The sequence below is a fragment of the Phyllobates terribilis genome, unplaced genomic scaffold (assembly GCF_046119375.1).
Source record: "Phyllobates terribilis strain yellow unplaced genomic scaffold, ASM4611937v1 Scaffold_5__5_contigs__length_657084704, whole genome shotgun sequence".
Lineage (NCBI taxonomy): Eukaryota > Metazoa > Chordata > Amphibia > Anura > Dendrobatidae > Phyllobates > Phyllobates terribilis.
This window is the reverse complement of record NW_027362765.1, coordinates 570,919,940-570,934,172: the sequence shown is the minus strand read 5'-3', so window position 1 is coordinate 570,934,172 and position 14,233 is coordinate 570,919,940.

Below are 14,233 nucleotides of genomic sequence, written 5' to 3'. Positions count from 1 at the left end.
TAATCTTTTTATTCTCAACTCACGGAGCAAAGACATTGGAAAAAATCCATTGACCAAGATTCATATAGGATTCTGTATGGCTCGGATTTGATAGAGCAACATTTGGAAGTGTTTTCATTAGAGATATACAGACAAGGACTGTTATAAATAAATTGTGGCCGCAACCCAAAGAGGGTTTTTTGTTATTTGAAAAATTCTGGTTGTCTGGGACAATGAAGGCATTTTTAATAAAAACTATACTGGTGCAAGGCAGTGAACAAGTCAGTTTACATGCCCTGGTTGTATGGGGCAGTAAAAGGGTAACAGTTAAATTGGGGTTTCTGGGGTCTAGTCCATAGGTGGGAAAAAAGCCTAACAGAAAAGCTTAGTTTGAGGAATTGCCTAGTATGCCGCTCTCTCACACCAGTCCTGCATAGGTGGTACAGCATCCTATTGACTTCAATGTGTGCCAGCATAACCCAGACTTTGTACATAGCTATGATACAACTATAATTATAAATTACTATGTAGAAATTATTTTAAAATGCAGTGATCACAGAATGAATGTTTCTTTTTTCTAGCTTGCCAATCTGGGTCCCAGTACTTTGGCTACAGTAATCAACAAGGTGGTGGACAATGCCCCAAACAAGGTAAAGATAAGAACATTTTCAGTTGTTTTTTCACTGTCATCAGCAGTAATTAATGTCTCTGTGCACAAATCAAATCCGCAGTGTTTAAAAGCTGCTTTATATTGGTTGATTTGTAGGACTACATTTGGCATATATTATCAAAAAAAACTGTGCAGGGTTGCCAACCTTCCAGAAATTCCTGACCTGTCGGTAAAGATAGGGCATTTTTTTCCTTGTCTGTAAAAAAAAAGAGAGATTTTTTTGAAGCAAAAAAAACTTGAACAGCTTATTATGGCTGTAATTATCATTATTTTACAGTTAAGAGTGAATAGAGGTAATTTATAGGCTGCAGACATAAATCAATAAAGATTTATTATGGTTTTCGAATGTGACTGTAAAAAGTGTTGGGTGTCTGTGATTTTAGCTAGTGACCTTGAAAATGTAGCACGCTGCATCAGTATACAGTCATTCTTTATAAAATTTCACAAAGCCACCTTACAGGAACATAAAGAATGGCCAATAGGGATCTGCAAGCACTGTATGTGCCTCATACAAGGTCTGTGCACTCAGCATTACCAGGTAATGAGCCTCATGTCTGCATCCACATCCAAGTAGGAGAACTACATCATTTCAGAGAATTGCCTGCTTTTCCTGGGACATGATCTTCTCCAGGACTTGACACAGGGACCTTTATTTTAACTATTATATATTCCGTTAGTTTTAGAACATCTCAATGGGCAAATATTTGTATTGCTTTTTCCCTTTGCATTGTAGTCAAGTTGCTTTACCCAAATACAATACTGAAAAACTGCAAATAAGTATATAGGAAAGCTAATACCAAAACAATGAAAAATAAAAATGGTCAAAGTCTTATCTTTAAACTGCAGAAACTTTATTGTTAACTTGTACCATGTATTACTCTGTTGTAGTGAAATGTCTATTGTAAATAAACCTTTATTTTTTTTATATATGAGTGCCCTTTTAATTGCAAACAGATCAATGGGGGTCTGGGTCCTAAGTCCCCTTCCAATCTCTGAAAAAATAACTCCTAGGAGTACAGAGCTACGGCACCAGAAACACACAGCTCTTCCCTGAGCACGCACACAGAGAAGCGTATGAATTCAATAGAAAACATTGATTAAATGCATATCTTGCTGTGTGCGTACTCAGGCTGGAGCTGTATGTCTCTATTGCCGGAGCTGCGCACCACTCAAGTGCTTTTTTGAGTGATTGCTGGGGGTTTCACTTATCTGCTTGCAATTAAAAAAGCACTCAACGGGCACTGAAATAAAAAAAAATATACAAAGGTTTAGTTACTCTTTAAAATCAATGAGTAACTGATGTATATTCACTTCTCCATCAGATCCTTGCAACCCATTCTGTCCTCCACCTTGCTGTCCTGATCCTTGCCAAGGCCAAGGGAATTTTTATTGCAATAAATGAAGATGTAACACCTGACGGCGTTTCTTTCATCATCCCTCATCTTTCTGCAAATGTACTATAAATTGTCCTAATCAACTTATGAATCCTGACACTCACCTTTGCTTGCTGTTTACTCATCTGTTCTGTTATCCAATAAAATTCTGGTATTAGTGGATGGTTTATGGCTTATGATTTATGTATTCATGTTTTTATGCATTAGAAACCTTTTATTATAGGGGATAAATAACAACCAACGGACAGATCAAGGATCCTTTCTAAAAAAAAAAAAAAGACAGATATGTTTTCTTATCCAGAACAACGATAACCAGGGCCGGCTCCAGGTTTTTGTGGGCCCCGGGCGAAAGAGTCTCAGTGGCCCCTTTAGCACATGCCATGATTCATGATGCACAGATATGGCGGAGAAATATAGGTATACAACACAGGGCCCAGCCTGCCACCTCATCCTTCACATATGCAAACATGCACGCACACACACAGTACGCAGACATGCACGCACACACACACAGTACGCAGACACGCACGCACACACACAGTACGCACACACACAGTACACAGACAAGCACACACACACAGTACACACGCGCACACACACACACACAATCACACAATAAACAGACACACACAATACGCAGACACACACACACAATACGCAGACACACACACACAATACGCAGACACACACACACAATACGCAGACACACACACAATATGCAGACACACACACACACAATATACGCAGACATACACACACAATATACGCAGACACACACACACAATATACGCAGACACGCACACACAATATGCAGACATGCACTCACACACAATACGCAGACACACACACAATACGCAGACATACACAATATACGCAGACACACACAATATAAGCTGACACGCACACACGCACACAATACGCAGACATGCACACAATACGCAGACACGCACACAATACGCAGACACGCACACAATACGCAGACACGCACACACAGTGCACAGACATGCGCATGCACACGGTACGCAGGCATGCACACACATACACACATGAACATGTTACACAGATATACACACAATACTCAGACACGCACAGATACATACACATACATATTTGAACACATTCTTAAAAACACATATAAAACAGACATAAATATATATACACAGTCCTACACACTGACATACACAGACATTCACATCATACATGCACACACACATAAGAAATATTTTTTATATGACGATCGGGGAAGCTCGCTCACCTGCCCATTGGCCTGTGTCCCATCCGGCTCCTCAGTCATGTGGCAGTGCAGAGCCTCAGGAGTGTCACATGGCCCTGGACCATCAGGGGGGCCCAAGCTCCGTCAGGGCCCGGGCCGCTTCCCCGGCATCTGTGCAGGGCCGCCGGTGCTGTCCAAGCACTGCTGCTGCTGCATGAAGCAGAGCAGGGCTTGAACAGCACCGGTGGCCCTGCACAGATGCCGGGTATGCCAGGTGCTGACGCCGGCCCTGACGATAACATATAATTAAGATTAACCTTCAATAATAACACTTCAGTGGGTACATGTACAGAGCTCTATAAGTAACACAATACAATTCAAACAACAGGAGGGAAAAGTAGGGAATAGGGGTGACACAACAGTAAGTGATAGTTTTGTACCAAGGTTCAGTAATCTTGTATGGCAGCTAGTATACAATAAAGGTTTACAAGGTTGCATACAGGACCTCATTCAGATGTGATTTTTTTACTTACGCCAAAAATGGTCCAAAGCCATAAGTATTTTTCATCCTAGTTTCATCAGTGTTTGTTCAATATTTGGGTATACGCACAAAACAGCTCTTTTAGGCAGGAAAGATCCCCAAAGAAATCCCATAAAATTAACATAATGCACAGAAATGTCAAAATCACATTGTTGTGCACATGTTCTGACTTATTGCACTTCTTTTAACTGCTTCACGGATCAGAAACCCTGAAGCAGTTAAAAAAAATGACTGCTCATTCTTCACTATAAAGAGTAAATGATGCCTGCAGTGGAGTTGCCATAAAGACAATGGCAAAACCAGAGACAAAGCCGCCTGAAATGGCCTTGAATGGGAATACTCGGCAGCTGAACTGGTGTCTAACAACCTCGGTGTGCATATAGCCTTTCAGCTTTTACCATCAGTTTTTAGTGTTGAGCGAGCACTAAAATGCTCGGGTGCTCGAAGCTCGGGCCGAGCTCACCGTGATATTCGGGTGCTCGACCCGAGCAACGAGCCCAATGTTTGTCTATGGGAGACCCGAGCATTTTTGTCACTGCTGTCAACAACGTGGTCAGAGGTATTAAGCCACTATTACGGGCTCACAATAAAACATTCAAAAATGAAACTGAAACGGCTTTCCTGTGAAATATATTAAGGAACATCCTTTCCAGGGTAAAGACTTGTGTATAAGGTAAAATAAATAACCATAAACAAAAATACTCCTCCACACCTTGGGCTATGTTCACAAGCAGCATTTATTATGCGTTTTTGCACTTTTGTATTGCTTTCAACCGTGACAAATGCAATCACCGGGAAATGTCATTTTAACATTTTACAACCTTATCTGGCCATGTGCTGTGTGACACATGCATACAGTGCTGAAAAGACATGGGAACAGAATGGGGAAGACCCCTGGAAGCATCTCTGACACCCAGGTCACTGCCTAAAAGTGTGCCCATCAGAAGTGATCCTTGCCGCATCAGAAGATGCAGACTTGCAACTATCCCTGTGCAAGTCCTTGTCCCAGGGCAGTGTTCATTTGTACCACCCCCATTCCTTGCAATGCAAGCACAAGTATGCAGCCTGCACCCCACCCAACCCCAGGCTGCAATACCATACTACTTGCTTGCTTGCACTTGAAATTGGGCCTTTTAGGCATGTGGAGGAGGAATCTGGCCACCACGTCATGGCTGTGTCAGCGGCCTGGTATCCATACTCGGTCCCGAGCCGCACCGCGGCTGAGTGCCCACACACGGTCCCCAGCCACCTGGGGGCAGCCGGGTGCTCATAAACAGTCCCCATCCGCCCCTATTTGTCCCGGTACGCCTTATACACAAGCGCACATACCAAAACATTACCTGTGCCCTCCCCAGTGCATTTAGTGGGAAGGACAGCCTAACCACAAACACATGGAAAACTGAATGTGGCCAGGGATTGTCCATCTCACTGACGCCTTCACACTGGGTTAATATTGTGGAAGCCGGGACACAGTTGGACACTGGGATGCGACACGTCCTCCAGACATAGAGGATTGCGGGTCCTGGGTCAATCAGGCTTCAACACAAAGTTCAGAAGGTAGACAGCAGCAGTGGTCGGCCTCATACACAACGAGTAAATTATTCATGATCATCAGGCCATCCATTGCCTTAGCTTTCTGTTCCTTGGAATGTAAGCGCATGTATGTAGTAGTGGCTAGGCCTGAGGTGGTCAGCGTTTTGGCGCATATCCTACCTCCTCCGGGGATTGTTGGATGTTTTCCGGCTACTATCCCAGTTCTATGACTCCCGTTAAAACAAAGCTTCAGGTGATGAATGATGGATGAGGCGGTGGCAAAGGAGAAAGAGCAGAAGGAACAGGGACCATTCACATCAATATCAGGCCAGTAAACCACACATGTCTTATAGGATATGTTTCTCTACCAAAAGGAGCGGTTCGACTACACAGTTATAGGGCATACAGTGAGTGCAATGCCTACCAAAAATTTTGAGGCACTCCAATGCCCCTTGGAAGTGACATGGAGGTCAGAGGGCCTTAACTAAATAATTTTTTCCATTTATAGCAACTGGGTCTCCTGTATACTGTTGGCCTAAGCAGTGAATCGTAGGCTTTAGAAAAATTATGAGTAACCTTAATGCCCCTTGAAACAGACATGGATAACAGCGTACTAAAAACCTTCTACCCATTATTGGGGAGCGGGTCTCCCTTAGTGTTCGCCTATGCATTGAACGGCAAAAGCTGATTAAAATTAGGAGGAAATGCAATGCCCTTTGGAAGAGTCGTGGAGGTCGCAGCAGCTTAACAAGACGGTTTTAATGCCCCTTGGAAGAGACGTGTAATTCAGAGTGGGTTAACAAGATGGTATTATTGCCCCTTGGAAGAAACGTGGAAGTTACAGTAGCTTGACAAGACGGTTTAAATACCCCTTGGAAGAGACGTGGAAGTCACAGTAGCTTAACAAGATGGTTTTAATGCCCATTGGAAGAGACGTGGAGGTCACAGTAGCTTAACAAGACGGTTTTAATGCCCCTTGGAAGAGACGTGGAGGTCAGAGTGGTTCAACAAGATGGTTTTAATGCCCCTTGGAAGAGACGTGGAGGTCACAGTAGCTTAACAAGACGGTTTTAACGCCCCTTGGAAGAGACGTGGAGGTCAGAGTTGTTTAACAAGATGGTTTTAATGCCCCTTGGAAGAGACGTGGAGGTCACAGTAGCTTAACAAGACGGTTTTAATGCCCCTTGGAAGAGACGTGGAGGTCACAGTAGCTTATCAAGACGGTTTTAATGCCCCTTGAAAGAGTCGTGGAGTTCAGAGTGGTTTAACAAGACGGTTTTAATGCCCCTTAGAAGAGATGTGGAGGTCAAAGTAGCTTAACAAGACGGTTTTAATGCCCATTGGAAGAGATGTGGAGGTCACAGTAGCTTAACAAGATGGTTTTAATACCCCTTGGAAGAGACGTGGAGTTCAGAGTGGTTTAACAAGACGGTATTAATGCCCCTTGGAAGAGACATGGAGGTCACAGTAGCTTAACAAGATGGTTTTAATGCCCCTTGGAAGAGACGTGTAGTTAAGAGTAGTTTAATAAAACGGTCTTAATGACCCTTGGAAGAGACGTGGAGGTCATAGTAGCTTAAAAAAATGTTTTTTATGCCCCTTGGAAGAGACATGGAGGTCACAGTAGCTTAACAAGACAGTTTTAATGCCCCTTGGAAGAGGCGTGGAGGTCAGAGTGGTTTAATGAGACGGTTTTAATGCCCCTTGGAAGAGAGGTGGAGGTCACAATAGCTTAACAAGATGGTTTTAATGCCCCTTGGAAGAGAGGTGGAGGTCACAATAGCTTAACAAGATGGTTTTAATGCCCCTTGGAAGGGACGTGGTGGTCACAGTAGTTTAACAAGAAGGTTTTAATACCCCTTGGAAGAGACGTGGAGTTCACAGTGGTTTAACAAGGTGGTTTTAATGCCCCTTGGAAGAGACGTGAAGATCACAGTAGCTTAACAAGACTGTTTTAATGCCGCTTGGAAGAGACGTGGAGTTCAGTGTGGTCTAACAAGACGGTTTTAATGCCCTTTTGAAGAGACGTGGAGGTCACAGTAGCTTAACAAGATGGTTTTAATGCCCCTTACAAGAGCCATGCAGTACAGCATATTAAAAACATTATTCCCATTATTGGGGAGTGGGTCTCCCATACTCTTTGCCTATGCCTTCCAAGCAAAAGCTGCCAAAAATTAGGACAGAGGAACTTGCAATGCTGGCAACACGGACCACGGTCACCCTGGTGGTATAGTGGTGGTGGAGGCTGGGGATAAGGAGAAATGCAAAAAACAGCCGAAATGAGGAAGCGTAAACCCATGTGTTGGTGTGAAACGGTGCATGGGAATACACTTCCCGAAATAACACAGTGGATTTGACTTTATGTTACTCTGCTGTCATTTGGTGGTGATGAGAAGTCTAGCCCAATCCAGCCCTTGTTCATTTTGATAAGGGTCAGCTTGTCAGCATTGTCAGTTGACAGGCGAGTGCACTTATCAGTTATAATTCCCCCAGTGGCACTAAAAACACGCTCCGATAACACGCTAGTGGCAGGGCAGGCCAGGACGTCCAAGGCATACAGAGCGAGTTCATTCCAAGTGTCCAGCTTGGATACCCAATAATTAAAAGGCACAGATGAATCACAGAGGACGCTGGTACGGTCGGCAATGTACTCCCTCACCATCTTTTGAACCTTTCCACTCCTTGTGAGAGTACCCCGCGCCTCAGGGCCTGTAAGCTGGGCGGGTCTCAGAAAACTGTCCCAGAAAGTTGACAGTGTTCCCCTGCCTCTGCTGGACTGGAGTTGCATCTCTCTCGCCTGTACGCCTTGGATGAGCAACGAATTGTGACCTCTGCCGCTAGCGTGTTCAGATGGGAATTTTTTTAACAGTTCTGCAGCAAGGGCCTTCTGGTACTGCCCCATTTTTGTAGACCTCTCCACCTCAGGAATAAGAGAGTGAAAGTTCTCCTTGTAGCGGAGGTCTAAAAGTGTCACCAACCTGTAATGACTGTCACCCAACATTTTGACAATGCGAGGGTCATGGTTAAGGCAGCGTAACATAAAGTCAGCCATGCATGCCAGATTGATAACGGGCAAGACTTCCGTGTCTTCACCAAGATGACATCTGACCATGCTCTCCTCTTCCTCCTCCTCCCCCCGTTTTCAGGCCACCCACGCTGAACTGACGGTATGACAGTTGTACAGGTACTACTATCTACAGCGCATAATACAAGCTCCTGTTCTTCCTCCTCCTCCTCCTCTCCCTCATTGTCCCCCAATGCACGTTGGGATGAGATGAGGCTGGGCTGTGTGTAATCGCCCGCTACGTCTTCTTGATCCATCTCATCATACTCTGGCTGCAATGCCTCCTCTTTAATTCTCTGCAGAGAGCATTACAAAAGACAGACAAGAGGGATGCTGACGCTAATGATGGCGTCATCGCCACTCACCATCTTGGTGGACTCCTCAAAGTTTGTCAGGATGGTACATATGTCAGACATCCAGGTCCACTCCTGACGTCTTATATGTGGAGTCTGACCTGAATATCGATGGCCTTGTTGCAGCTGTTACTCCACAACTGCTCTCTTCTGCTCACAAATCCTTTGCAACATGTGGAGGGTAGAGTTCCAACGTGTGGGGACATCACACACCAGTCGGTGTGCTGGAAGCTGCAAACGCTGCTGCAGCACAGCAAGGGTGGCGGAAGCTGTAGCCGACTTGCGAAAATGAGCTGACAGGCGGCGTACTTTGACGAGCAGATCGGGCAACTCAGGGGTACGATTTAAGAAACCGCTGAACCACGAGGTTAAGCACATGAGCCAGGCATGTTACGTGTGTGATCTCGCCTCACCTCAGAGCTGCCACCAGGTTATGGCCTCTGTCACACACGACCATGCCTGGATGTAGGTTCAGCGGTCTCAGCCACACATCTGCCTACTCTTTCACAGCTGTCCACAACTCACAAGCAGTGTGAGGTTTATGACCTAAGCTTATGAGTTTCAGCACAGTCTGTTGCCGCTTGGCTGAGTCAGTACTGCAGTGCTTCCGGCTTGTAACTGATGTGGTGATATCTGAGATGGAGGCTGAACATGAGGAGGAGGAGGAGGATGATGCGCAGGAGTTGTACACTGTGGGGGCAACTCTGACTGACAATACTCGGTGTGGGGAAGATGTGTTCCGTCCCAAGGTCTGACTGGGTCCCGGCTTCCACTATGTTTACCCAGTGTGCCGTCAGGGAGATGTACCGTCCCTGGCCACAAGCACTTGTCCACGGGTTAGTTGTCAGGTGGACTCTCCCAGCAACTGCGTTGTTGAGGGCACGGCAGATGTTTTGGGACACGTGCTTGTATAGTGTGGGGATGGCACACCGGGCAAAATAGTGTCGGCTGGGGACCGAGTACTGAGGGACGGCCATCGCCATAAGGTTGCGGAAGGAGTCCGTCTCCACCAGCCTAAAAGACAGCATTTCCAACGCAAGCAGTCGTGAAATGTGCTAATTTAGAACTATAGCCTCTGGGGCGTTGGCTGCAAATTTGCGCTTTCGTTCAAAGCTCTGGGATATGGACAATTAAACGCTGCGGTGGGATGTGGACATGGACGTTGATGCTGTTTCTTGAGAAACTGCCATAACAAGTGAAGACTGAAAGGAGGGGGCATCTTTGCATGCAGTATGGAAAGGGGATTGCCTTGCACGCAAAACAGGGGGTTCTCTTACACGCACAACAGCGGAAGAAGCAGTGGTGACACCCGCTGACACTGGTCATGGACCCTGGGGTTCAGGGTGCTTTGCTGACATGTGCCTGATCATGCTGGTGGTGGTCAGGGTGGTAGTTTTGGCACCCCTGCTGATGCTGGCCTGGCAGGTGATACAAATGGTCTTTTTTGGGGTCATCGTCATCGTCCACCTCTTGTGACAAATTGCCAGCGTCGACTTCCTCTGGCCTTGTCTGTTCAAATATTTGGGCATCGTTACATGGGATCTCCTCTTCCACCACTTCAAGCGGAGCAGGCGAGGGGCCAAAATATGGAAATGGACCAGTGAACAGCTCTTCAGAGTGTCCAACTGTGGGATCAGTTGCTGTCTGACGACACTCGGCATGGTGGGAGGAAGGAGCATCAGGGTGAGGAGGAGTATGCAGTCGAGACTCACGGCTACTAACACTTGACCATGTGGAAGACAGACCGGAGGTGGTGGTGCCCAGGTGAGTGGATGTATTATCTGCTATCCAATTAATAACCTGTTCACCCTGATCAGTTTGCAATAATGGTGCTGTTGTGTGCTTCCCTAGTAATTCAGTCAAAAACTGGGAGCGAGAAGATGTGGCTGTTGGTTGTGGCACATTTTCACCTTGGCCACGGCCCCGTCCTCTGCACGCATCATCACCAGAATGTCCAGTTCCACGTCCCTTGCCACGCGCCTTGCCCATTGTAAATGAAATAAAATAACTTACACTCGAACTATCAATGGCAAAAGGGTAATAAATAGGAGATTTGGTTGCCTGACAGTATAAAGTGCATTGCAGATATCCTTAAAGAAGCATTTTATCAGGGATAACTAACCCCCTGCAGTAATATTCCCCACAGGAATACCTATGTAGCCTTTAAGGGAATCTGCAATGCATTTTATACTGTCAGGCCCCCAAATTGGGGAGGCCTGTGAGTCCTTATATGCTGTGTCCTGGAGATATATCCTTTAAAATACCAATTATGATTATTAATTCCTCTTAGTGAGGTGGATGTATCAACTTAATTAGGGGATCTATGGTGCCCCATTGTTATTATAGAGTGTCCTTTTTTATGCTCTGTGGATAATAGTGTACTATTCCCTTTATGTATTGTGCTATGTTGATCCTGTCTGGTTACGTCCAATCTTTTGTTAGTAGGTGTTCCTGGGTTGTACTAATGGATTTTTAAGACACCCTCACAGAGTGAATATTAAGATTGGGGTGATTTATATAAACAGGTTCAGATCACATGTCTATATTTTAGGTCTTTTTCTTGTTACTTACTATTTGTTGTGAGACTCTTAATAGTTTTAAACGTCAATATTAAAGGTTATTTTTTAATGGGTATTTATTGTAAAAATGCTTCACAGAAGTATATAAAGTAGAGCCGTGAAAATAAAAAAAATCTAATGTTTTGCACAAAAATGTCCTTTAGCCCTCAATCTTTTATTTTAACAAGTGTAAAAGAAGAAAAATGACTACACAAGTTGTGCAATTTCTCCTGAGCATGTCGATACCCCTTGTGTGGAGGAAAACCACTGTTTGAACCCAGAAGGGAAGGAGCACCGTTTGACTTTTTGAACACAAAATTGGCTGTAATCAAGAGTGGACGGGAGGGCCCTGATGAATCTAAATAGGAAAACTGCCCACAGGTGACACCATCTTTGAAACTAGACCGCTCAAGAACTTATCTAGATATGTGGTGAGCATCTTGAACCCACAGATGCTTCACAGAAATTTATAAAATAGAACCGTGAAAAATGATCTTTTAGCCTCAATTTTTTTATTTTCACAAGGGAATCAGGAGAAAACAGACCCAAAAAATTGTTGTGTAATTTCTCCTTGGTGTGCGAATACCCCATGTGTGGGGGAAAACTACTTTTGAGGCACAGTGCAAAGCTCAGAAGGGAAGAAGCACCTGACCTGTTACGGCCAATGTGTTTTCCTACCTGATGGCTTCCCTCTTCCAACATAACCAGGGATCCCATGATCCCATACTTGAAATAAAGACGCTACAACCTGTTATTCATTGGATAAATTTGGCCACAGCGGCCGTTTATTAACAAACAACAAATAGCAAACAAAATAACAATGAAATAAATATATATATATATATATGGAGGGAGGGTTCTTGGAGCTAATAGATCTGGCTTTAAATTAACTATAAAAATCAACCGATATGTTACCCTCAGCCGTTCAGCACCAGCTCAAGTGCACCAAAAACTTCCACATTCCGTGAAAGACCAACCAACTAAATGCTCCCCATGTAAAACGCTATCCAGAGCCCAGAACTGACTGCCAGATCACCCCCCACTCAATTTAAATGACCTGGAATTTTCCCAATTCCTTCCACCGACAAGTCGGTATCAACTCCAAGAACCCCACCCCCCGCCAACCAAAGCCACTGTGGCAAGCAAAACAAAAAAGGAACATGTTAATACACTATATTCAAACTAAAAGAAAAACAATAATCAAAAAAGGGGAGGGAGGGTAGGTAAATCACTCAACTGCTCCTCAGGGAATGGCGGTTTTCCCGCACTTTTCCCTATATATACTCCTCTCCCACTACCCGCCCCCAACTTCCCATTATCCATTCCCCAAGACCACCTCATTCAAAAAGGGGGTGAAACCTTCAGGCCAATCCCGGTCATGGGTGGCTTCCCCCTAGCTGTGCTGTCTCCAGCCCCCTCCTTGACCTGTTATGGCCAATGTGGTTTCCTACCTGATGGCTTCCCTCTTCCAACATACCCAGGGATCCCATGATCCCATCCCTGAAAAAAAGACGCTACAACCTGTTATTCATTGGATAAATTTGGCCACAGTGGCCGTTTATTAACAAACAACAAACAACAAACAAAATAACAATGAAATAAATATATATATATATATGGAGGGAGGGTTCTTTGAGGTAATAGATCTGGCTTTAAATTAACTATAAAAATCAACCACCATGTTACCCTTAGCTGTTCAGCACCAGCTCAAGGGCAACAAAAACTTCCACATTCCATGAAAGACCAACCAACTAAATGCTCCCGAGGTAAAACCCCGTCCAGAGCCCAGAACCGACTGCCAGATCACCCCCCACTCAATTTAAACGACCTGGAATTTTCCCAATTCCTTCCACCGACAATTCAGTACCAACTGAAAGAACCCCACCCCCCGCCAGTCACGAACAACCCTGAAACCTTAGGCTAATGAGTGCCCCAAAGCCACCAACGCCCTTTCATTCCCCTCCTGTATTGCAAGGGCCCAAAGATCGATACCGATATCATTGAGATGAACACCGTCCTTCAACCAAAAATTACCTACCCCCGATTCCAACTCAAAGTGCCTAACACTTATGCCACCATTCCTTGACACAAAGCTAGACACAGCCCTATTTAATTTCACTCTTGCTCTATTTATACTTTTTTCTGATCTGACCGCCCGCCATTTCTTCCTGGGCACTATATCTGACCAAACCGTTAGAACCCCCGGGAACGAAGTCCACAATCTCAAAAAATTAAAATGGATATCCCGAATTAACTCTCTTACGGGCCTTGCCCCCAAATCGTTCCCTCCCAAATGCACAACCAGAATATCCTGTCCAATCTTGCCGCTTTATGAAATTCCGACAAAAAACGGCTCCATACCATCCCCCTAAAACCTAGCCACCTGATAACCACTTGTACCCTCGGAAAGCCCATTTGCCTACCGTCACGCCTTAAGTCAGCACGCAGCGCCCCCCAATGCACGTACGAATGTCCGAAAATCCAAACTAACACGGGAAAGCCACCTAAAAGAATAACAAACAAGCATATTCAACAACTATTCAACAACTCACAAATGAACAAAGTCCTGCGTTATTTAACGGCGAACATACATCAAATAACGGTCGGAACTCCACCTTCCAATCCGCTTTATCACCTCTGCCCCCAAACCGCGCCTATCAGCCTCAGACGCTGCACCAATCCTAAAGGAATGTGAACCATAAACACCTGGGCTAAGGCCCAACTTCTGCACCCCCTTTTTTAAGACCGCTATAAACTGGAAAGGGAAAGAAATGACCCGTCGCAATGACGTAACAGTGGGCCGGACCTACCTGACGACTCTTGTCAATAAACCTTCAAGCTCCTTCTTGGACACATCTGAGCCCCATCCTCTCTACTTAAAATGACGCACTTACCTCTACCCAACTGATCAGTTTTTTCCCGTCTAAT